Consider the following 24,819-nt stretch of genomic DNA (forward strand, 5'->3'; position numbering starts at 1 on the left):
GATTGTGAGCCCGTTGGGGACAGGGATCCATCTTATTTATTTATTATTATTTTATGTAAACCACTTTGGAAACTTTTGTTGAAAAGTAGTCTATAACTATTTGCTGTAGTAGTAGATGTAGTCAGTTGTTCAGCAACTCGGTGAGAACATCCTGCATTTGAAGTTAGGCATACTGAGTGCTACATTTTCCCCCAGGTGTTTTGCTTTAAATTAAACAAAAAGAACATGATTCATCTGTGAAGTTTCATAGATCTGGCCCAGTATAAAATTTCATGTTAAGAACTCATAGGAAGTCTTGCTACACAAAGGTCTTTCCTGAAGGAGGAAGAATAGTGTTGATGGTGCAATTGTAATTTAAAACAGCATCCTGATAGAGTAATACCAGGTGTTATTGACTTACAAATGTTCTCTAAAGCCTTTAAAAGCAAGAGAAAGAAACTGGAATTTTGAGCCTTTATAGTGCAATAATTGTTTTAATTATTAACCCATTTGAGTTTTCCTCTTAGAATTCCAGCTAAAATGGTCTAAACATTATTTCGTCTTTAAGAAGAAGAAGAAAGATGGGGAGGAATCTGTTCCTGATCCCTTCCCATGCAGTTGTGGCTCTCTGGGCACAGAAGAGGAATCTGTCTAAGGCTCAGTAGGTAGGGACTCTTCACTCTCTGGCTTGGGCCTGATCCAGCAGGACTGTTCTTATGTTCTTATATTCTTAACTTGCTGTTGCTGCAGTTGGGTCAGCATCTGAGAGAGTGTTTGTTTCTGCCCTCTCCACGGGTATATTTGCCTTGGGGCTTGCCAGAGGTTTGAGCCTTTGGTGCAAGACAAAAGATTGTCAGTTTTTGGCTCTCGCCTGTGGTGTAAAGTCTGTGAGCAGTGGCAGTAAAATATCTTCAGAGTCCATCAGTAATTTTGAATTTTAGAACTTGAAAATGTGGCTTTTTAAAAAATGGTTTATTTCTAGGCAAGAGAGAATTTAACCCCTCAAGGACTGAGAATGTTGTAGTTACCCAAATTTAAATAACATGTAGGCAGAAATGGCTAATTATTTTCAGAATTAGGGTAGTACAGTGAGGGAATCTGACTGATATCCAGAATAATTACTCCTGAGTAGCCTTATTACATTAAGAAGTTCTTTAGAATGACTCCTGGATAGTACTATTGAGTAACTTGGTCTGGATATTAGCCACCACATTTATCCTCCAACCTATCCCATCCCATGGTTCTAGGTTTTGTAAGTTCTGTGTTCTATTCATTTTGTTCTTTAACTGTATGGTCTATTTTGGACAACAACAGCTTTCTCATCTTCTGCATGACATAAGGAGGTCCTCCTGTTCTCTGTTGGTCCTTAAGCATGGTGCTCAATAATATAATTAAGTGGTGCTACATTGAAACTTTGGTTTATTTCAAGAGAAGGGAAAAAACCTCTGTTCAAAAAGGTTATTTTTGCCTGGAATGTACAGTATTAATGTTTTTTGTTTTCCTTCTTCCCTAGCAGAATTTTGTCCTTGGTATCAGGAAATGTACAGAAATGCAAGAAAGTAAAGAATCAGATATATCATATATTTGTGTCGGTCTTCTTTGGGACAATGAATGAATGAATACTTTATTATGATCTTTGACCCAACAATACAGACCATAGTATAAGTAGTACAAATACATGATATCAGAATTTCTACTAAGTATAGCTTAAACGAGCTCAGACCTAACCTTACATGCAGCTGTGCAGAATCTGGCCACACACGGTGTTATGGGTGCATAGCATTCAGCTAAAAGAAAGGTGGTGAATTCATTATCTGTTCTATAAGGCATGTTTAATAGGAGGGCGGAGAAATACGAATATCTCTGTAAAATGAACAATATGAATGGGATAACGTATCATTTCTGCAAAAGTATCAGAGCATATTTGTTGTAGATAGTGATCTCCTTTCTGAAACTCTCCTGGGGCTTGTTCTTATATTACCTCAGTGACTTTGGAGCTACTCCCCATGGAAATTCATATCAATATCTCATGTAAGGTAATACTGTGGCCACATTCACATGTAACATGAAACCAGAGGTGAAGGAGTCTCCAGTTTCAATTTCTGTACATCCGAATGCGGGCAACCACAGTTTTGCTGGAAGATGGACACACAGTTTCCCTCCCCAGACTCTGATTTGTACCTTCAGTTTGTAGTGAGTTTTGCTACCTGTACCTCTGATTCGGCAGTGCCAGCATTACATCTGAATGTGGCACCACAGTCTTGTCCGGCAACCAGAGTTCAGAGAGGAAGCTCCTCCCTCCCTCTGACTGCGATTGGCTGCTGGGGCTGTCCTTCAATCAAGACGGAAGCCCTGGCAGCCAATTCTCCCTCCACTTTGCAGTCTCGCTGAGTCTGACATCTAGTTTGTCACTGCACTGAGTGTGTGACATTCAAATTTGGATGGGAGAGCAAGGGGAGGTGGGAATGGAACCGCAGGTCCATTGGACCCGTGGATCCATATTACATGTGAATGTGGCCTGTGTCTGAATTTGTCTGTGATGGAACTTCAGTCTTTCATATGACATCCATTCACCAGGTTCAGAATGTAGGTGACCATAAAGAGATGTCAGTGGTGTGGTGGCAGTTATATTCAAAGCTTTTAAAGACTTGCCAAAAGACTTGCCCTTTGAAAAACACTGTAAGACATTTTTATTAGGTTTGATTTTTTGATGGTTTGGACTCTGCTTGTGCAAAGAGGATTTTTAAAAGCAATGCTCATCTTTATATTTGGTTTTCATGCCCCTATTTGTTTAAAGGCATTTCCCCCCACTCTAAATCTGTTGGACAGTGCAAAGCCATCATTTAAACCAATATATAAATGCTTCTCACTTGCTGATTTACAAAGCTATTCATGAGGCTTTCAAAATCTTTGCTCTGAGCCTGTAAAATGTTCAAAGTGATCAAGGGTGGATAAAAATACTTTAGAAGGAAATATGTTGTCAAAATGCGCACTGGAAAATATATATATCAATGCTGAGAAACTGCTTAATAAATTCAGACCAATGCTCTGTGGCATTTCCCACAAGACTTTAATGCTGTTTACAAATTCTGAAGAACACCTCAAGTCATTTCTGGCATGGACTTATGATTTATTTAAAAGAAAAATGGGACAGTGCATGTGTGGGTCTGTGTTTAATGTGAAAAAGGATGTGGAGATGAAAAGTCAATGGCCATGAAAGATTGCAGAGAAAATGTAAAAATGAAAAAGAGTGTGGGTGGGCTCAGAGCGTATAATATGCTATTTGTAAGGAGAGAGATGCTGTCTCTCGTACTCTGGAATTTAATAAAATAATAACTCATTTAAACAAATCAATTGTGAGTCAGAGGGAATAGTGTTTGTTATAACACAGAAAGGCAGATTTAAATGAGAGGAACCATCTAGTATTATTGTCATAGAGAGTCCACCTTTTCCCTCAGCCAGCAAAATACTAGACCAGGAGGCAATTCTCACGACCACGGGAAAGTGGTCTAAGGGAGCCGAGCCTGCTTTCCTGTGGCCATGTGCTGCCACGGTAACCACACAATTCCCGGCAGAAAACCTCAGTAAGTTTAAAACCTCACTTTAAATGAGGTTATCAGAGTGAGTCCTCCGCTAACCCCATCTAGTTGATTGTGTGCCGCTGTGGCATGGCTCCACGCTGTGGCGACACACAAGTAGACCCCCAACCAGGAGGCTACAAGCCATCTTCTGGCCTCAGGGGTCTCTCCAGAATGCCCTGCACACTCACAAAGAGCATCCTGGAACGTCCTGGGGCTTAGTGGCCCCCAATCCCCATCGCCCCTACTGGCTCCTTGACGGAGCTGTGGGCAGCCGATCTGGCCGCCTAGGGCTAGCCTGGGGATCGTCTGCGGGGAGAGCAGGCTCCCCACAGAACCCAGTAAGGCTCTACACAGGGATCATGTGTACCTCCAGATGTCATTTTCAGCACTGAAATACAACATAAAAGAGGGGCCCACAAAAGCACGATGCAATTTCAGTTTAGCGTGAGGTGATTTAATGGCACTTCTTCCTCAGCTTAGAAACAGTTGATTAAATGGCATAGTCCCATATAACCAGCACTTCCGTATGCGTTCAGTTTTACATCTGGGATGCTGTGCCAAAGAGGTACCTACTTGAACCAGGTCTGCTGCTCAGCTAAAGGCATCTTACAAGGCACTCTTATGGGCTAGCTCAGGGCTACTCAACTTCAGCCCTCCCACTGCTTTTGGACTACAGATCCCAGCATCCACAGCGGCCAATAGTCAGGGATGAGGGAGTAGTAGGCCAACATCTACAGAAGGGCAGACGTTGAGTAGCCCTGGCCTAGCTGAAAGGGCTGCCAGTATTCTGGAGCTTACATTGCTGCAAATACTTGGGGTCCAATGTGTTGGGATTTTTCCACAGACATTGTCTGTTGTTTGTATGAGGCATGCTTCTTTATTTGAATGTGTCTGAGTACTGGCTTGCGGGGTGGGGTGGAGTCACAGTGTTTGTTTGTTTGCTCTTCACTTGTTGCCTTGAATTCAAACCAAGAGGTTCTGCCTCACTCTGTATCAGAGACTGTTAGCCTGTTTATTGTTTTCTTAGCCTATGTTTAGTTAATGATGAATATCAAACTCTTGTTTCTCAGTTGAAGTGGGCTTCCTGTTCAGTTAGTTATAGAGGGTAAGTAATTTCTCTGCAACACAGCCCCCTATTGAGACTTAAGCCTGACTGTGACAGTACAGCTGCCATGGAGTGGCTATAGTGGCTAGAGTGCTGGACTAGGACCGGGGAGACCCGAGTTCAAATCCCCATTTAGCCATGATACTAGCTAGGTGACTTTGGGCCAGTCACTTCTCTCTCAGCCTAACCTACTTCACAGGGTTGTTGTGAGGAGAAACTTAAATATGTAGTACACCGCTCTGGGCTCCTTGGAGGAAGAGCGGGATATAAACTGTAAAAAACCAAAAAAACCAACAAAAACCACGCAAAAAACAACGACAATTGTGTTGATGGTGCAAGCCTCCTGTTGAGGTTGCAGTCTGACTGTAAGGGACCAGGAGACGGCCCCCAACCAAGCCCTGGCCCTCTAAGTGGGAACAGCTTGCTCAGGCAGCTTGTGGGGAACCACCCCACTTGGGGAAAGTGCTGAGAGGCTTCCGGTGACATATCAGGGGGGATTTGGGTTATAGATATTCCCTTCAGGGTATGGAGCCACTCTGGGAAGAGCAGAAGGTTTAAAGTTCCTGCCCTGGCTTCTCCAAGATAGGGCTGAGAGATAGTCTTGCCTGCAACCTTGGAGAAGCCGATGCCAGTCTGTGAAGACAATACTGAGCTAGATGGACCAAGGCAATCAGTGAGACCCGCCTCGGGAGGGTTAGCAGGGAGAGGGGGCTTAGCCCACTCTCCCCGCAGATGAGCAGGGAGGCAGCCCTGGGTGGCCAGATTGACCACCCACACAACTGCCAGTTCTGTTACGGAGCCAGCAGGGGCTGGGGGGATTGGGGGCCGCGTGGCCCCCGGAAGCTCCAGCATGCCCTGCATGAGCGCACAGGGCATGCTGGAGAGACCCCCAAGCTGGGAGGCTGCTTTTAGGCCTCCCGATTGGGGGTCTACTCGTGAGTTGCTGCGGCACGTACCTGTGCTGTGGCAACACATGATCGAAAAGCTTGGGTTAGTGGAGTGCTTGCTCCGCTAACCTCAGCTAAGGGGAGGGGCATTCCAGCGGGTGACCCGCTTTGGTGAGACTGGGCTCGGCTGCGAGCCTGGTGGTTCTCATGGTCATACAAAATCGGGCTACGCTCCCTTAGCCCGATTTTGTATGACCGTGTGTATAGCCTCAGTATATGGCAGCTTCCTATGTTCTGGTGGGGAGACTGAGCCTCATTGGAATAGCCTTGGCAACACCTTTTAGGTCTCTACTGCTGCAGGGGAGACTGAGCTTCTTGAGGAAGCACTTTAGGTCTCTGGCTATAGTTAATGGGAAGAGACTGTGTATTGCTAGGAGAAGCCCTGGTGACACACTTTAGGTCTCTGACTGCATTTGAACTGCCTAAGAATTCCCTCAGAGCAGCATCTCCAAATTAAGGTGGAAATTTGGGGGGGGGGGTGTTCGGCCCATAACACAGACTAACATAGGTCTGGAACTCTAACACTATCCTGGTGCTATGGAGGAGGGCATTTTTGGTCAATCTCCCCTTCCCTCAGAAGTCCACTGTGTCTCCAAAAATATGTTCTTGAGGGTCATACAGCTCTCAGGAACATATGTTCAGGAGGCACAGCGGACTTCAGAGGGAAGGGGAGATCAACAAATATTATCCCTTCCCTGTAACACCAGTGCAGCATGAGCAGCATCAGCGCTGAATTAGTCTGGATGTCAGTCACTCAATAGTATGCATTTCCAGCAATAATTCTGAAGGTCTGTCTTGACAACATATGAACTTCCCCTTTCCCAGGTTACAGATTGAGCAAAAAAATAGAGAATGAAAACATGACATGTGCCAAATAAGGAAGCGGGGAGGGGGGGGAACCCCTACATAGTGTCATATCCCCACTTGACTCATGTTAACCAGCTTGATTTGTACAAGAAAGGTCACAGGGAGGCTTATCATTTGTTCCCACTATACTAGTAGGTGCTATGTCAGAGTTACGCTGGCATAATGTCACTGCAATCCTCTGCCCTTCTAGTAACAATGTAGAAAACAGAATACCAGAAGAAGAGATAAGAGGTAATTTTGAACAAGGGAGATGATTCAGCTACACAGACATCTACTCTTACAATATCCTGGCAAAACACTACTCTGCCTATCCCAGTCCACATCTCCTCACATTCCAACAAATGAGCAATGAGGCAACCAGGCAGATCTGACAGCATCTTTCCCTGAACAGTCCTCTATAGCTAGCATGGGTGTCTGGAGGAAGGGGTGCCGGGGGCAGTTGTCCTCCCCCCACCCCCAATTGAGCCAGTCCCATTGAATTCAATGGGGTTTACTCCTAGGTAAGGAAGTATAGGCTTTCAGCTTTTATCCTCTCCCCCAGAAAAGGTCCTGTGAATGCCCTACATGGCCTGAGTGGATAGACAGGTACCAACTGATACTTGTAGCCACAAGGTATGCATGTATAAAGTCCACAGTTCTTTCTCTAGATGTATTTATCTAAATGTAGATGAATTCTATCTACATTTAAAAGGAGCTCAGATTAGGAATGTGCACGAACTGTCGTTCAAATCGCAGTTCAAGCAGTTTTAGGGAAATGGGACCGGGAACTTGAAGGAAAAGGAGAGCAGGTCCTTACCTGCTCTCTGCTGACTATGCAAGTTTCTGCTGGGATGGCACACATCCCAATAACCTCCAGCAGGGAAAGGGTATGCAAGCCAGATGATTTTGAGCTGGGCTCAAAGTCAAACTGACTCAGCTCAACAGGTTTGGAGTCGAACTGGACCGGCCTCTGCCAGTCTGTGTTTGAACTGAACTGTGCCTGGTTTGAACCAAATCAGTTTGGGGGCTCTGCTAGTAAAAGGGAATCCAGTCACACAAATGGCCTCTGCGCATGCGCGGATGTCACTAAAATAGCCTCCATGCATGTGCTGAGGCCTGAACTGGGTCAGAGAATGTCCAAATTTGGCCGCCGGTGGGCCAGGCTACTCTGGGAGAAGCCAGTGGGAGTGGGTTATGGTCCCACAAGAGAAAGGACTAAAAACAGTGGCACATACATGCCCACCTGGCACATAGGAGCATTATTGCCAATCAGAAGGAGTGGTGTAAAGACCAATGGTGACACTCAAGTAACTGCCTACCTCATTCATGCCCTGGAATCCCTGTCATTTTGCTCTGTCTCCCAACTAGTTGCACCTTCCCCATGTTCATTTGACTCATTGCCAGCTTCCTAGTTATTTACCCAGTATACTTTGTAATAGCTATCCCTTCTTCATTTGCGACTGCTCCACTGCTTGGCTTCTTAGACCAGCATTTGTTGCGATCTATCTCCTCAGACTTGCTTGTGCTCTAGCAGCAAGGCCATGGGCAAGATGCAGAACTCCTGCCCCAATGTGAAGAAGAATTCAACCCCTACTCTACCACATAGGTCATATCATGGCCTGTTTTTGAAAGACTCTTCAGCTTCTAAAACAGTTTGTCACAAGTAAGGGATGCTGCTATTCAAGAAGTATGATCTCCTGGGCCATGCAGAAATAGAACTAGTTGTACAGTTCTTTGGCCTGTAAGTTCCTTGCTCACTGTTTACATAATATATAAAAGTACAGTATCATTATCCCCCTGTCTAATATTGGCGAATGCAGATCTGGCCAAATTGGCCTACATAGGGTTCTAACTAAAATTGGTTTCATGACTTTGTAAATCAGCACTTGTTTTGAGCTCTATAATTTAATTACCTTTTCTTAACTGCTAAGAATACAAGACCACAGTCTGCAACTGAAAATATAAATTGCCAAGTCTCATAAACCAAACTGTTATATATATATAATACTATAAGACAGACACAAACATGCTGCAATACAATAATAAATGATCGCTTGTGTGGTCAACTGATAAGCTGCTTCAGGTCTGTCTCACTTACATCTTGTTGGAAAATTCAAGTTATTGTATTGTTGAAACTTGAAAGGAGCACAAGTTTTCTTGCTGCAAGCAACGGCAAGCAGGTTTCACTCAGTTGCTGAATAATTCAGCATGCAAGCCTTTGATTAATTTCATCTGGAAAAGGAAACAAAGTTTCTGGTAACTATAGGCTATTTCAAAGTATGGATTGCCAGCAAAAATGTGCAAAGCGCTGTCGTGAGAGGATTAATTACTTAGATTAAATATTTTATAAGTTAAATAATGTGTGTTTTCTGAGACAAAATGGAATGTGATTTTTTCCCCTCCCACTCCCCCCTACACACCAGCCTCAAGATAAGGAAAAGGAGCTGTATTCACTTCCTATAATGGCAAGGCAAACTGATGTAATAGGGAAGGATGGATCAGGGTAGTAATTTCCATCGGGCGTTCAAATATATCTCCTGAGAAACATTTCATCTTCTCCCTGTAAGTATTGCTCCAAGGTTTTTAAGTCTTCATATCAACAGTATGGCTCTTTGGAGAGCAAAAAAAGTAATGGGCCCAGGCAATTATTATTCAGTCTATTACTCTCTGGCAAAATTCAGAACAGTGGGTCTCAAAAGTTTTTAGGCAATGCTCTCCTTTGCAAATAATACCATTTAATTTCCATAGCACACGCACACTCAGTATGACCCATCTCATAACTGTCCTCATTTTTTTCTCTTCCTGGATGCTGCTCTCTCATCTCCTCCCTCTCCTGCGGCCTCCCTCCTACCTCTAAAGGAACAGGAATAACGTGTACTAGGTATGCATGCCAAAGGCACAAAAAGCTTGGCTTAAAAGGGAATGTATGGCAGTCCTGTCTGAATGGCCTTGCTCTAGTTTCATTTATTGCATTTCTGTCTCATCCTTCCTTCAGGGAGCTCAGTGCAGTACACGTGGTTCTTCATCCCTTTTATCCTTATAACACCCCAGTGAAGTAGGTTAGGCCGAGACTGTCCCAGAGTTATCTAGTAAACTTCATGGCTGAGTAAGGGATTGAATTCAGGTCCCCCAAGTCTTAGTACTCCAACCACTACAGCACACCAGCATTGCTTTTTACAAGGAATACAGTAAAAGTAAACCTAGCAAATGCATTTTACATTTACAGGTGGACGTCGATATTCGTGGGGTTTCCGTTCCGCTGCTGTATCACAGATACAGAAACTGCAAATATCAGATCACTGATCCCTATGGGATTGTGGGAGTTAGGTTCCAAAGTGGCTGAAAAAGACACCAAAACAGCTGATTTTCATGGGTGGAGCTTCTTACCTTGCTTTGCTGCTCCCCTGAGTCACGATGTGCCCCCCAAATGGGCCCAAAATCACATTTTGGGGTTTTCTTTACAGGGGCCATTTTGTGGCTCTGATCCCTAAAATGGCAGCCACAAATGACCTCTGCAATCATTTCTGACCACCCATGACCTGCAGATACACAAGGTTAGTGTGTCCCCCCCCTCCCTTTCCCTGTGTACGCCAAGGTCGGGTGTCATTTTCCCGACCGCAGATACACAAAACAAATCTGTGAGTAAAGAGGTTTGCCTGTATTTCTTTTTTGTGATTTAACTCAAATATGTCCAGATTACAACATGGTGCCTCTAATGTGTATGTATTTGCATCAAAATCTCACACCCCATCCCTCCCCACCCCACCCCAGCGATATAAACACCAAACACATTTTTATCCCACTTTCCTCAAACCAGAATTCAGCTAGGATTCCCCCCACTCCCCGCAACATTATTATTATTAGCTAGCAAGTTTACCATTCATGGGCTGTGGCTGTCATCTGCAACCATCTTTTACAAACTGGTGACCATGTGCATTGCAGTTCACATTCAAACACTGGAGAGAAACGATCTGTTTGAGATGCCATGGACTCACCTGAATGAATGTCTTGTGTTTTCTACCTCATTATCTGGTCTCTTACTCTTTCATTCTGGCAGCATTCACACATCATTTCAAACCGCGGGTCCAATGGAACCATGGTTCTGCACTCCACCCCACATCCTGCTCTCCTGTCCACACTCGGATGACAGGATAGTGTCCTCTCAACAGTCAGTGAGATTGCAGAGAGGCTGGACAACTGGCTGTGTGGATTTCCTACTTGCTTGAAGGACAGCCCACAGAGCCAATCAGAGAGGGAGAGAGGAAAGAGCTTCTTCTCTTAACTCCAGTCTGGCCAAATGCAGCTTCAAGTGCTGCATTTGGATGGAACAGAAGTTCCATGAACCATCAGTCTGGAGCAGCAAAACTCACTACAAACCAAGGGTTCAAATTGGAGGCTCCTGAGTAAAGTAAGGAAACTTGCAACTCTGGTCCCTGGTTACGTGTGAAGGCAGCCTCTCCTTTCTGACCTGCTTGCTCCAACTGTCTTGAAGCCATTGGCCAATCTGCTCTGATATCTCAGTGAAGCTTGGCAGGAGTGATATATTACTGCATGTCTGATGTCACAGAAGTCCTGGGCACCTTTGGGTTGGGTAGCTGTAAGATCTTGCGTGATATTCACACAACTCCAGGTAGACACTGGCTGAGTTCTAAACAAAGCACTTCCATTGAATAACAAACATACCAAGTAACAAACACACCAAAGATTTTCAATTCTGGATCTGTTGCTGTGTAATGCATGAAATGACCATGTACTATATAGCATGGGTTCCCAACCTTGGGTTCCCAGATGTTGTTGGACTTCAACTCCCTTAATCCCCAACCAAAGGCCATTGGCGCTGGGGATTATGGGAGCTGTAGTCCAATGACCTCTGGGGACCCAAGGTTGAGAATTAGGGATGTGCAGAACGTTTTGGGTACAGAACGATCTGAACCCGAAACAGCCGATTTTGAGTGATTCCTTCCCAAAACGAATCACCCTCCTAGCCACCCAAAATGTTTTGGAGCCGAAACGAATCACCCGTTTCAGCTCCGAATTATCTGTTGTTTTGGCCCTCCATTTTGTGGCCGTTAAAGTGCTTCTTCTTTCCCATCTATTTTGAGCAATGATGTCTATTTGAATTTCCCGCCTTTTTGCCTCCCATTGACTTCAATGGAGTACAGGGTTCTGTTGTTTCTGAGGTGTTCTGAGTGTAGATTCTCTGATAGCAAATGGAATTTTCAATACAAACCATGAATCCATGGGTTAGAAACCCATGGGGGTGGTTGGCACCCTATGTGCACTACACCACCAATCGCTCTGGGCCACCCCAGCACCCCCCAAGTGCAGTTATGGAGCTGCTGAACCTCCATTATACCTCTTGAGGAAAAGCCTTAAAGATACGTAAACTTCAACATATCAGCAAAAATCAGCCCTCTGCCCAAATCCTTTGAAAAAATTCTGGTAGCTTCCTTGCCCCTCTTGGGCACTACCACCCACCCCACACCACTCTAGGCCACCCTTTCCCCCCCGACATGAAGCGATACACCTCCATTATACATTATGGGGGGAAACCGTAAAGACGTGTAAACTTCAACAATTCGCCAAACATCAGCCCTTTGCCCAATCCCTCTGCAATTTGGTTGGTAGCCTCCACCCTTTAGGCACTACCACCCCACCCCACTCTTCCACCCCAGATCCCACTTTATGCCCCAAATCTGCCCCAAAGACACTAAAACTTCAACAATTCACCAAAAATCAGCCCTTTGCCCAATCCCTCTGCAATTTGGGTGGTAGCCTCCACCCATTAGGCACTACCACCATGCCCCACTCTTTTGGCCCTGTGACCAATTTTATTGATCTGAATCAATTCAGAGTCAGATTAATTTGGGTCCGAATCGAATCTGGGTTGATTCGGATGGGTCAGAGTCAGACCAAAAAATGAATTGGGGATGTTTTGATTTGGATCTGAATCGAAACACTGAAAATCTGAATTGCACACCCCAATTGAGAATCCCTGCTATATGGTATATGGATTTTACTGAGGAAGTGTATACAGCAACACAGAAGCGTAAGGCTTGGCAGCAGACTATCTAACCTAATATGATACAATGCTAAAGGATGATAACTGGAAAATGTATGCAAAGGTAGGAAATGGGAAAAGGGAGGGAAAGGGGGAGAATTCTGTTCAAATTTATGCAGGAGCCCTCTGCTGGCCAGGCTTGGGTCTTTTCTGTGTTCTTACTAATCAGAGACTAGAGTTCAATGCAGTGGGAGTGCAGATGAAGCTAGAGTGTGAAGCAATGCGCATTGGAGAGGAACTGATGAAAAAAAGGGTCTGGTCCTCTGACTAAGTTCACTTCGTTCCAAACAGTTATACCTTCAGGCTGCTTTGATTCTCATGATGTGCAGGACCTTCTCACGTCTTCTTGGGGTGTTATCTGCATCATCATTGACGATCTTTATGGATCCAGCCCTCTGGAGTTGTCAGTCCAGTTGCCCCATGGTTCCATGAAGTCTGGCATCTTGTTCTTATCTCTTGCACCCCACTGTTATTGCAAATATCCAAATTGGACAGGGTCATGTAAGAATCTTCAGCCTTGATGCATCAGCAATAAAAGTCCATTTATCTGTTCTGAGTTCTGGGCCCAACTTCACTGATGTTCATGAGGCAGGAGATGGGAAGAGAAGAAGGGAGGAGGAAATAAGAGGAGATAATAACGCCTTTTTAATACAAACATTCAGCTGCGGAGACCTTGAAGATTGTGTCAATTAGAACAAAACAAGTGAGAATTACTTCCTTCTAATTTAGGGCCTGGTACAAGCAATATAGAGAGACAGTGGAATGTTGTGGTTTTTCAAGTCAACAAGGTCACTGGCCATCTTTCATTCAGCACCAGGAATATTGAGCCTTAGTCAGACAGCATGCTTCTTTGTCTCTTTCCCATAGTCCTTTGGTGTCTTTCCCATAGTCCTTTGGTGTGAGTTTTGCTTTAAGACAGTACATAAGTGTATAAAATAAAACCACAAACAGGTTTTATAGCAATAAGGTAAGCCATGGCAAAATGCATTAGTTTACAGTTTCAGCTCAATTGCTTTAACAAAGCAGGTCTGATACACATTACAGCTTGGTGTTTCCCAACCTGGGTTCCTCCAGATGATGCTGAACTACAGTTCCCAGTATCCCCAGCATCAATAAATTGTACTTGGGGATGCTGGGAGTTATAGTTCAGCAACATCTGGAGGAACCCAGGTTGGGAAACCCTGCTGTAGCTTAAGGTGGAGAGCCAACTGCTCACCCAGGACTGTCATTGGGCCCTGGTTCATAACATTTAGAAGTCAGCCACAGTGTTTGCTCTAACAGGGAATCCCGGATGTTGTTGACTACAGCTCCCATAATGCCCAAGCAAAAGCCATTGCAGCTGGGGATTCTGGGAGTTGTAGTCAACAACATGTGAGATTCCCTGTTAGAAGGAAAACTGGTCAGCCACTGTCTCTATAACTAACTGTGTAGGTAAGGGTGTGCACAAAACTGGTTTGCCCAGTTCAGTGCGAGTCCGAACTGGACTTGAACGAGACTTGGCATATTTGGTTTTGGCACCCTGAACTAGAGCACTGGCTTGGTTTGCATTCGAGCTGGTTCAGGGTTCTAAAGTGTATTTTCAAAAAAACCAAAACAACCCAACAACTTACTACTGGGTTTGGCAACCTCCAGGGAATGCTGCTGCAACCATGCGGGTGTCTCCGGCATTTCCCCCTTCTCCCAGCCAGCCTCCCCCCAGTCTTCTATGAGATAGCTCAGCCCATTCTGGGGCCATTTTGGCCCTCTTCATGGTTGTAGTGGCCATTTTGGAGGCTGCTGCTCATGCACCCTGGCCCTTGTGCCAGCCCGGTTTGGTGGCAAACTGACTTGACCTCGAGTCGGTTTGCACATCTCTATGTGTAAATGCAAATTTAGATCTGGGTTTTTATTTTATGTTGATGCAAAGAAGGAATTCCAAAGCACGGGCATGTAGCAATGTTTGTCCCTAGGGCATCCAGTTTAATTTATAAGCATCCTTCTGGCTGTACTTCTTGCATACCTAAGAGTTTTTTTAAATTTAATGCAAGATTTTTGGTGTTACAAAATTTGAATTAAAAATTAGTTTTAATTTATACATTAACATTTAGATTAGAAGAATTTGTTTTGAGAATCACTTCCTCAAATTAATTACCACTCTAATATCAATCTCAATTAAAGCTTCAACTAATTACTCTAATAACAATAATATTAGAGCAAATGAAGATTCCTCTACCCAATACTGAAATATTCCATTGTCATTGCTGCTCTCACTCCCAAACCCTAGCCTAAGACCTGGAGAGGTCCATCTCCCATTGCCACTGGCACCTGTGGTGGTGACTTGGAACTGGGCCTTCTCTGTTTGGGATGTTCATGGAACTAGCTGGCACAGTTTGGTTCGAGGCCAGACAGGCCTTGAACCCAACCAGGCCAGTTTGGTCCAGCACCCCTTTGAACCCCCACAGGTTTGGTCTGGAAGGTGGTGGTCCACGGACTGAAAATTGTAGTCCAGGCCATGCAGAGGCCATGTGCGCAGGTGCCCAGCCCCAACATGGCTGTCCAGCCACCGGGTGAAGGCCAAAAACTCTCCAAAGAGTGTCTGAACCGGGGGAGGGGGGTTATTTAGAAGGCCGGCAGGGGGAGGGGGAACCTCTGCGCCCCCCCTCCCCTCCACATCCAGGAACTCCCCCGAGGGGAGTACAAGGTAAAATAACAATAATTTTTTAAAAGAGAATTTTCTGTCTGCAACCCCCCCAGACTTGGGGGGGGGGGGTTCGGTTCGACCCTGAACCGTCAAACCCTCCAAACCGCACCCCCTAACCTGTTTGCGCATCCCTATTCTTAGTAGCTGCTCCTGGCCTGTGGAATGCACTCCCAGCAGATATCTGTAGTTTGGCCTCACTGTTGACCTTCAAGTGAGCCTTAAAGACTTACTTGTTTGGCCTGACCTTCCAAGGTTTTTAAATGGTTTTAAAGTATTTTAATTGTTTTTAAATGGCTCTGAACTATTTTAAATTTGTTTATATATTGTTTTTGTTTGTTTTAAATGGTGTTTGTTCTTGTATTTTATTGTTGTGCACCACCCAGAGCCTTTGGATGGGGTGGTAGAGAAATATAATAATGTAAACAAACAAACAAACAAACAAACACACCCACTGCCCCCACACAATTATGCATCAGAATTTCAGCACACTCTAGCCCTACTCAGACATTATTTTGCATCTGCATTCAGATGTCTGTACACTCATACATGTTTTTGTGTGAATGACTATACCTGCATTCATCTTGAAAGTGAACCTCCATCCAGGTACCTCAAATGCATGGTACGGATAGGAAGTGTACTGCTGTACCTGCATTCAGCATAAAATATAAACCATTGAACCCATGTACAGATCTGTACACTGTAAACAGGTTGTAGGATTGTTGAATGTAACGTGTGAATAGGGCTTGGGTGTGGGCTCCTCCTCCACATGATTCCAAAGGGGCCGTGGATGTATTGTCTGAACTGGATCCCCATTTTCTGTAGCTCCCTAAAGAAAACCTTGGGAAAGTATTTTAAAGTACAACTTTGATGATGAAGCTGGTGCTTTTCAGCTGTCACATATTTGGCTAGGACTGGTTAGGAATGATGTTAAGATGTAAAAATTCACCTCCCTTTCTCTCACAGAGACAAGTACAATGAATATTTAATGCTCTTAAATAAAACAGATGTTTGCAAATCACAAAATTATCACCTCTAGCTTTCGTTTACAATGGTAAACTTTTTCTGTTGAATATTTATGGATCTTCAAGGGAGCTGATGCGTGCTTACGGCGGCCTAAGTAAATGTTTATGATCTGTTGCCTATTGACAGCACAGCTGCAGTAGCAGCCTGTGTGGGCGCTGCTGGTGTGGGGTGGCGAGAGGCACCTTTAAGCATAAATTAGACGGTGTTTACCTCCGCTCCAGCAGTACCTGCAAGCTGCAGTGGGGGATCTGCTCCTCCACTTACCTGGCTTCCATGGAGCTGATCCCCTGCTGGCGGCCAGTTGAGGGACCGAGCCAATCTCCTACTGCAGAAAATGCTGGGAAACACCCTGAAGCTTGGAGCAGCTTGCAGGTACTTCCAGAGCGGAGGTAAGCACCTTCTAATTTATGCTTAAAGGTGCCACCGCCCCACCCCCCAATGGTGGTACCCACACTGTCTGCAACTGCAGAGCTGTACTGTCAGAATCCTCAACACAATGTTTTGCACCTAAAGGGGAAAGATGAGTTTTCCTACTTTTTTCTCTCCATGCCAGACAACTGAAAAATGAAGACTTGGAGTTCACTCTGGGCTCCCTTATTTATCTATATTCTGGCACTGAGCTCAAAGGAGTCTCAAGGCAACTTGTACATGAAAACAACAATTTCCACAAAATGATTATTAAAGAATACAGTAGTCAACAACAAGTCAGATAAAAGCAGTAATAAAATCATAGACCTAAAAAGCAGCCAAAATATCAATCAGTTGGTACAGAAACAGCTGCTTTATCGACACCAGTTTAGCATGCACAGCTGTTCACCTTGGAAGTTGAGAAGCGGGAGGGAAGCATCAATACTAACCACTCCTGGGTTTCCTTGAGTGACAAAAAGCCTGAATAATAAATAATTTCCTTAAATAATTAGCCACAAAGACATAGACAAACAATTAACCTCAGTTATCCCAAACTTAATGTTATCAAAACCACCATCAGTTCCTTCTCTAGCCTCTTATCAGGAAAACACTATGTGAACAGAAAGCTAGCTCATCCAAACTTCTGAATACCAAGTGGTTTCTATGTGCCCATGCTATTAAGAAAGATGAGATTCTGCTTTGCCTAGAACAAATCAAGGAACCACATTAAAAACACATTAGATGTGTATTTTTTAGAGGAACTCAGCCATGACAGGCAAATGATAATGTTTCTGCTATATGCACTACCAGTTAAACTCATATGGAGCACTGAGGCATGATGATAAAGGAGTTTTTCATGGCACTGGTTTCATGAAAAGCTGTATCATGAAAACTAGGAGTGTGCAGAGAGAAAAATTGGTTTGAGGATCCATTCATTTTTGTTATTAAAAATTTCACTCATATTCTTAATTTTACATTAGATGTAGGACTAATTCATAGTTTTATTTTCATTTTTGGAACCCACTTGTTTGCCCTTGCCCCCTTCTTTACAAGCATTTTGGTACTGCTATTTTAGAGATAGCACTGGGACTCTTTCGCATAGCCACTGTCATGATCCCTGAGCCTGACCCTAAGAGGACTTGGAGGATGCAGAAGAAGGTGCAAGGGCCCCCTGCTCCCGGACTCAGGAGATCCTGTATCTCCAGTACCTCCTCGTCGATCTGAGGATGCCTTCTTGCCCTCTTCTTCCTTTTCTGATTTGGAAGAGGAAGCTGAAGCAATGACAGCTCCATCACCAGTACCTCAGTTATGCTGCAGCAAGAGGCTGATTAATAAAGTGCAGGCATTTTAAGCCTTCCAACATTCCAGAGCAGGGGGCATGGCCGTGATTCACTTCCCCTTGAAAAGGACTCAGTCTGTTACAGGTCTTTGCTGCAGCAACATCCTTGCAACTTTTCACAGTCTGACTCTTGCTATTTACCTTACTCCTGTGCAGACCTGACAGCCCAACTTTATTTATTATTTAACATATTTTTATACCACCCAAAACTTAGTCTCTAGGAGGTTTGCAAACAAAAAATGACCACAGAAAAATTAAAACATTAGTTAAAATAAATGAATGACAACACAGAAATAAATGACAATAACAAGTTAAATCATTACAATATAAAATTTTAAAACAATATTTTAAAACAATGTTAAAACTATTACAATGGTATTTAATTAAAAGTCTGGGTGAACAGATGCATCTTAAAAAATTTTTCAAAAAAATTGTCAGAGATGGGGAGGCTCTTATTGCAGCAGAGAGTGCATCCCAAAGCTCTGGGACAGCAGTGGAGAAGGCTCACCAGATGAGCCGGTGGCAACTACAGACAGACCTCTCCTGAAAATGTCAGTGGGCAGTGGGATTCATGGTAAATAACTTAATTTACTCCTGTGTGGACCTAATTTCCTGGCTTAGACCTTGTACTGTGACTCAATCTGACCTATGCTTACTCCTGTTGGATATGGAGTTCCAGTGCATTGACCTTTTGCACCAATTATCCTAATGACCACTAAGGGCACTGGAAGTAGAGGTAGCTAGTGAGGGTCTCCTTTACCTGTCCCTGCTTGCCTCTACCCTATGACCCCTGCTTCGACTCTTCAGGTACTTCTTGTAGTGAGTCAGTCCTCTTCCTTTCCTCCTAGAGAGAAGATGGAGACATTTCTCTCTCCCCCTACCTATTCATTATGTAGCTGATAGATAAGATAGGTCTTTCCTATCTCAAATGTACTCCACCAATAATCTCCATGCGTGTTCCTTAAATAGCTGCAACAACTAAACTCTGCACTCTGTAACTGAAGTGGTAGCTTCCTTGGCTCTTTGCTAAAGAATCACAAATCTCAACAACTCCCTCATACAACTGACTTCCCAACTTGTGATCTCAGCTTTACAACCTCAGTTTACATTTGGTGCCCTGCTGGAAGGCTGGCACAGCTAGCCCCATGAGATATGATAGCCACTTTCTGGTGAGCACCATGTTGGGTACCCACACTACCTTGGGACACTGTGTCTTCCAGGTTGGTGTGGGTAAAGAAAAAGTTGCTCCCACTGGTGGCTACTATTATTTATGGTGTTTATACCCATGTTCTCGCAGGACAGTGCTATGTCTTGGGGCAGTATGGTTACTCAGCTTGGCACCTACTAGAAGGTGGGTGTGCTTAAATTGTCCTGCTGCCAGAAAAGGAACTCTGTGCCCATTTGTAGCAACTTTGAAACAACGTGCATTCATTTTGTCATGAAGGAAAAGTTAAACAAATAGGTCCCATTGGGTTATTTTCTTTTCATTAGTTGCAAAATAATAGCATAGTGTTAATGAAAATAGGAAGCATGGAAAAGAGTGTGTTCAACAAAGGAGTACTGTGTTAGGTTTTGCATAGCATTCTTGCATCTGGACGATTGTGACTACAATAAAGCCACACCAGGTAATAAGGTGTGGTGTGAGATGACTGTATCAGTGATAGATGCGTAATGCCCTGCACCTCCCTCCACCTTATAGCTACCAGCTGTTCCACCACTATCCTCCTTGGAGTGGTGGCACTTCCTGCAGCACACTTCCTGCCATTCCATTCTCTGCCATATGTTGTTTGGAGAGGTAGAGTAGGACAAGTGAAAAGATGAGCAGGAGCAGTGGTGATGACAACTACTGCTGTTACCACCACCAGATAAGAACTGGCACAGGGAGGTGGGTGGGAGGGAAATTGGTATGTTCCACACCCTTCCACACTGCGGGGGCAGGGGGGAGGGAATTGGTGGGAAACTGGAGTGAGACTGTGGGGGAGGATGGGTAGGGGTGGGGAAATCAGGTGGGGATGGTATTCAGGAGAAGAACTTGGCATGCAGTGCTCGCTGTACAATGTGGTTGTGGGGTGGGAGGAGGATGGGGGTAGATCCGTGAGCACCACCTGGGGCTGGGCACAGCAGCTCACTCTGCTGCCTCAGGTGGTGGGGAGTCTGGGGACCACACCAGTCTTGGGCCTGGACCACACTAACCTTGTAGAATCTCCTTTTATGACATTTATGTATTTATCTATAATATAAAGCTGCTTGGGCCTCACAGACTACTTGAATGACATGAAACTCCCAGACCAAACCACAAAAGATAGAAACATGTTATTTGCAGGTAGATTCCAGACCTTGCCCAGGCTACCAAAAAAACTCCAAACCCTAGGAAAATCCATAACTTTCCTAGTAAATCCGGAAAATCTCTGCCATTGGGAAATATGGGGAATTAGACCTCATAGAGATAGCAACCATCCCTGAGCACATTAATATGTTCAAGCAGGCCATGTCCCCACTGTTATGAACAGTCTATAACATATCAGAACCAGAGGTACCAGCTCAGAAGTATGGGCCTGTGTCTGATTTCATTTTATATTAAGAAATGATACCTGAACTCAAGGTGAACTAGGATGTTGCTCTCCTTGCTCTGTGAAGGGAGGAGGCGATCCAGCATTGTGTTGTTAAAATGGATATGCAAGGAATACAAAGGCTTGGCCTGGGCTACTCATATGCAAAAATGCAACTGACTACCAGGTGTCTGTGAAGGAGGCCAGAGGCTGATTCCCCCCTTCCTGTTGCAAGAAATCCATGCTAATCCTTGCCAGTGATTAACTCAATTGCACTCTATAGCGATTCACATGAATACAAAGAAAATGCCTGTAGACTTTATTACACTGCTGCTTCTGCCTAGCTAAATGTATTGGACGTCTGACACATACATGTTACTTTAAATATAATTACACACTAGATAAGAGGTACACAAGAAATAATGTAATTGCTGTCTCACAACTAATTTTCTCACTAACTCCTGAGACTTTTAACACCTTTTGGGGGCCAATCTGCTCAGAGATTCAGATTTGCTGTGGGCAATGCCTCCCCTCCCTTCTGAGCACACAGTTTACAGAAGATGGGATGGAGAACTCGCTGGACTGGCCAATATCCTGAATAATTAAGACATTGTCCAGAAGGTAGCAGCGAATTGTCACCTTTTTGGGGGACCCAGGAAAAGATGAGATTTTGAATAGATCTATGAGAGATCAAAAAGAAATACACTATAAGAATGAGGCTTTTAGACAGAGAGTTTAGCTATCTTGTGCCTACAGCAAGATTTGCTCAGAGCAGTTCTGTGCCTACGGGCAATCTGCTCACACACCCAGAGTTCGTTGCTAAACCGCGAGGCAACAAGCAGGAATTCTGCCCATGGTCAGAAGCTGTCTGTGACTTCTACTGTGCAGTGAGAAAGTCAAGACTCTCCAGCCATGGTGCCCTGGCTCCCAGCCATGGTGATCTGAGCAACTGAACAACTCCTGTCTCCAGCCAAGCGCCTCACTCCTTCAGCTGACGAGAAGTCTCTGGTCCTGGGTAAATATGCTGCAAGCCTTGGGTCCCTCCATCCTTTCCCCCTCCTTCTCCTCCCCCACCTTTCCCCCTACTAACTCCAAACCATGCCAGCCCTCAGCCTCTCTCAACCCCCCCTTTTCCGCCTGTATCTGAATTAGGATCTAGGAAGATTTAATTGCACACAAATATGTTAGTTAGGCACACGGGTGAATATTGGTACTGGTTAGGATGTTCTGTTTAAATACTGTTGCTAATATTGATAGAGGGTTCTGCTTTCTGCTTTGCTAGATTAGTCTTTTCTGCTCAATAAAGCCCATTGAACTCTTTGAGGATTGGTTTGATCTCCTTCTTCCATGCGTCCAGATCACACATGGTCACTAATATAAAAGAACTTGGTCCAGACCTATTTTGTATACTGGCTAATGAGCATATTTAGTATATAAGTCAGACCTGGTCTGTAACACCACCGCCCTGCTCCCAGCTACTTGCAGCTACATTTTTAATGCAGCTACATCTTTTTCCCTCTACAATCCCAACACAACCATTCCTGGGTGTGGAACTGCATGGAGAAAAATAATGAGCCGGGTCTCACGATCAGTGAGACCCGGTTTGGGAAACTCAGCGCGGAGAGTGGGCTAAGCCTGCTCTCCCTACAGACAATCAGGGTGGGAGCCCTGGGTGGCCGGATCAGCCACCCACACAATTGCCAGCTCTGTGATGGAGCTGGGGAGTTTGGGGGGCGCACGCCCCCTGGAAATTCCAGTATGCCCTGCACAAGTGCGCAGGGCATACTGGAGAGACCCCCGGAGCTGGGAGGTGGCTTTTCGCCTCCTTTCTGGGGGTCTATTCATGAGTAGCTGCCATGCTGTGGGTACTCACGATTGGAAAGCCCAGGTTAGCGGAGTGCATGCTCCACTAACCTGAGCTTAGGGGAGGGCTACAAAAGCGGGTGACCCGCTTTGACTCAACCGGGCTCGACTGCAAGCCCGGTGAGTCTCACGATCGGTGGAAAGCGGCCTAAGCACCCTTAGCTTGCTTTCCACTGATCGTCAGAATAGCTCCAATGTGTGAACAGGCAGTACCCCTGCTAACTGAGCAAAGAGACTCCTTTTAAAGTGGTGATACTCTTATATTTAGTGCAGTGGGGGCGGGGAGCAATTGGCCTATCCAACCCCAGCACAGCATCCCTCCAGTGGCTGCTGCTGGTTTCTACCTAATGTTTCTTTTTAGATTGTGAGCCCTGTGTGGACAGGAAGTCATCTTATTTATGTATTATTCTTCTATGTAAACTGCTTTGAGAATTTTTTTGAAGAGCGGTATATAAATATTTGCTGTGGTCATCGTCGTAGTAGTGAGTAAGTAAATAGGTACTATCCATTACCTTGTGAATATGAAAGGAATAGAATAGTACAGAAAGGAATAGAATGGAACCTGGAGAAGTGAATTGGCCACAAACTGCCAGCTTGTGAGTAGGTAGCATGTGAATCAGCCACAAATCGCCAGCATGGTATGAATAAAAGTACTGGCAGGTTTGAGCCAATTTACTTACTACTTTGCTGCGTGCAGTCTTGTGCCCAGGGACAGTTGAAGGAGACCACAAAGAGAAAGTATGGTTACTTAGTCAAATCCTAATACAAGTCTTCTTTTAGCAAAGTGAATACATCTTTTAAAAATCTTTAGGTATTTTTAATCTGAGGAGCAGCTTTTTTGAGCATTGCATTTACCTTTCTGAATATTCACTTATACCAAGGACAGTCATTGTTCTCTCAATTTTTCACACAATACGTTCTTATAATTTCAAAGGGATTTGATTTGCACAGAGTTGCCCTCAATGCATGCTCTTCATGAAACTGGTCAAAAGTAGGCTTCCAATGAATGCTGAGCTGCAGGAAAAATCTGATCAGAAAAGTTGAGAGGTTTTAGAAATATGGTTATCAAAACTTGCCCTTCTCAATTGCTTCCAATAGCTCTTGTTCCATCCAGAGTCAACAATTTTGATGTTTTCACCTCAGGGTTTAATTTTTCAGTGGAAAAAAAATCTCTTTATCACTGCTTTTAGATGGAGATGTCATAGGGAGAACTAGACAGTAAGAAAAACTGCTGTTTCATTAGGGATGAGCAGAGCTGCACTGATGTACTTGTCTGTTGTCCTCCTTTTTCTCCTTCCTCTGTTTCTCCTGGGTGGGTTTTTCCCCCTCTTTAAGTCTTTTTTTCAGTTGTTTGCCCTCTGATCAACATATGTAGTAAATCCGTAGAGGGACTGTTGATATGAACACTCATCCTGAAAACATATTGTCCTTATTACTAGATCCAGAAACAAGTTAAATTTGAGGAAAGTGAAACAAAATAATCCAAGGCTATTTCCAAGGTGGTTTACCTCCCCGAACTCCAATCTGATCCTTTGGTTCAGAGTGCAGTTTGGACACTGCAAACTCCATTTCTGCGGTGCCAGCATTACATCTGAATGCTGGCACCACAGTTTCGGCCTCATGGAACCAGATTTGAGGGAGGAAGCTCCTCTCTCACTCCAGCATGATTGGCTGTGCGGGCTGTCCTGTGAAATTAGAAACATTGTGGGAGAATTAAAATGGTGGCTCCAGCCACCTGGAACTCCTCTCTGCACCAAGAAAGGATGAGAGGGAGAGGGGGAGAAGTGAAAATATTATGTTTTCACAACATAATATAATTTAAGTTACATTCTGGAGAGAAACATCCTGGTGTGTGAAGGAGAAAGAGAGCAACAATTAGAGTCTATAAGAAATGTCAGTTAGCAGCAGGACTCCTAGGGAGCTGTACATTTTACCTACCTATCTGTAAATAAAATGTAAATAAGTTTACATCCTTGCTGATTCTTCATCATCTGAAATATCACAAGAGTGGAGGGGAGAACCCAGTGCTAGCATCAATGGCTCTGGTTCCTGCCAGGGCTCCAGACTTTGCCCAGTAATATATGTCTGATGCTGGGCTGCTTTATGGTCGACCTTGCAAACAATGATCTGGGCTGCAGTAGAATTGAGTTGGCATGATTCTGTCAGTCCATCACATATAAAGACCCTCAGAATTGTCAGTTCTCTGAGTGCTGAAGTAAGAAATGCACCCAACACCACTGAATCTAGTTAGATGCAAAGCAGTCTTCTGTTAGGCATTGTCTGAGCTCTGCATGGAACCTATTGAAGCTTTCTGGTCTAATACCAAGAAGCTTTTTAATTACAGAATAAATTATATGACCATCACTGTTATTACGAGGAGTGTATGGATTTATGAAGGAAATGCACACACTTACTGTGTTTAATAGCTTTTTAAAAAA

General features: G+C 44.3%; 1 long non-coding RNA gene across 1 annotated transcript in view; it reads left to right on the top strand.

Annotated features, from left to right (window-relative positions):
- Positions 1–537: 537 nt before the first annotated feature.
- The window catches only part of LOC128325117 (uncharacterized), a 62,339-nt gene continuing 38,057 nt past the window's right edge, over positions 538–24,819 (top strand). The window contains exon 1 of the long non-coding RNA XR_008307269.1: positions 538–644. This is a non-coding gene — a long non-coding RNA (uncharacterized LOC128325117). The remainder of the gene's footprint in view (positions 645–24,819) is intronic.

This window comes from Hemicordylus capensis, chromosome 4 (genome assembly GCF_027244095.1).
Source record: "Hemicordylus capensis ecotype Gifberg chromosome 4, rHemCap1.1.pri, whole genome shotgun sequence".
NCBI lineage: Eukaryota > Metazoa > Chordata > Lepidosauria > Squamata > Cordylidae > Hemicordylus > Hemicordylus capensis.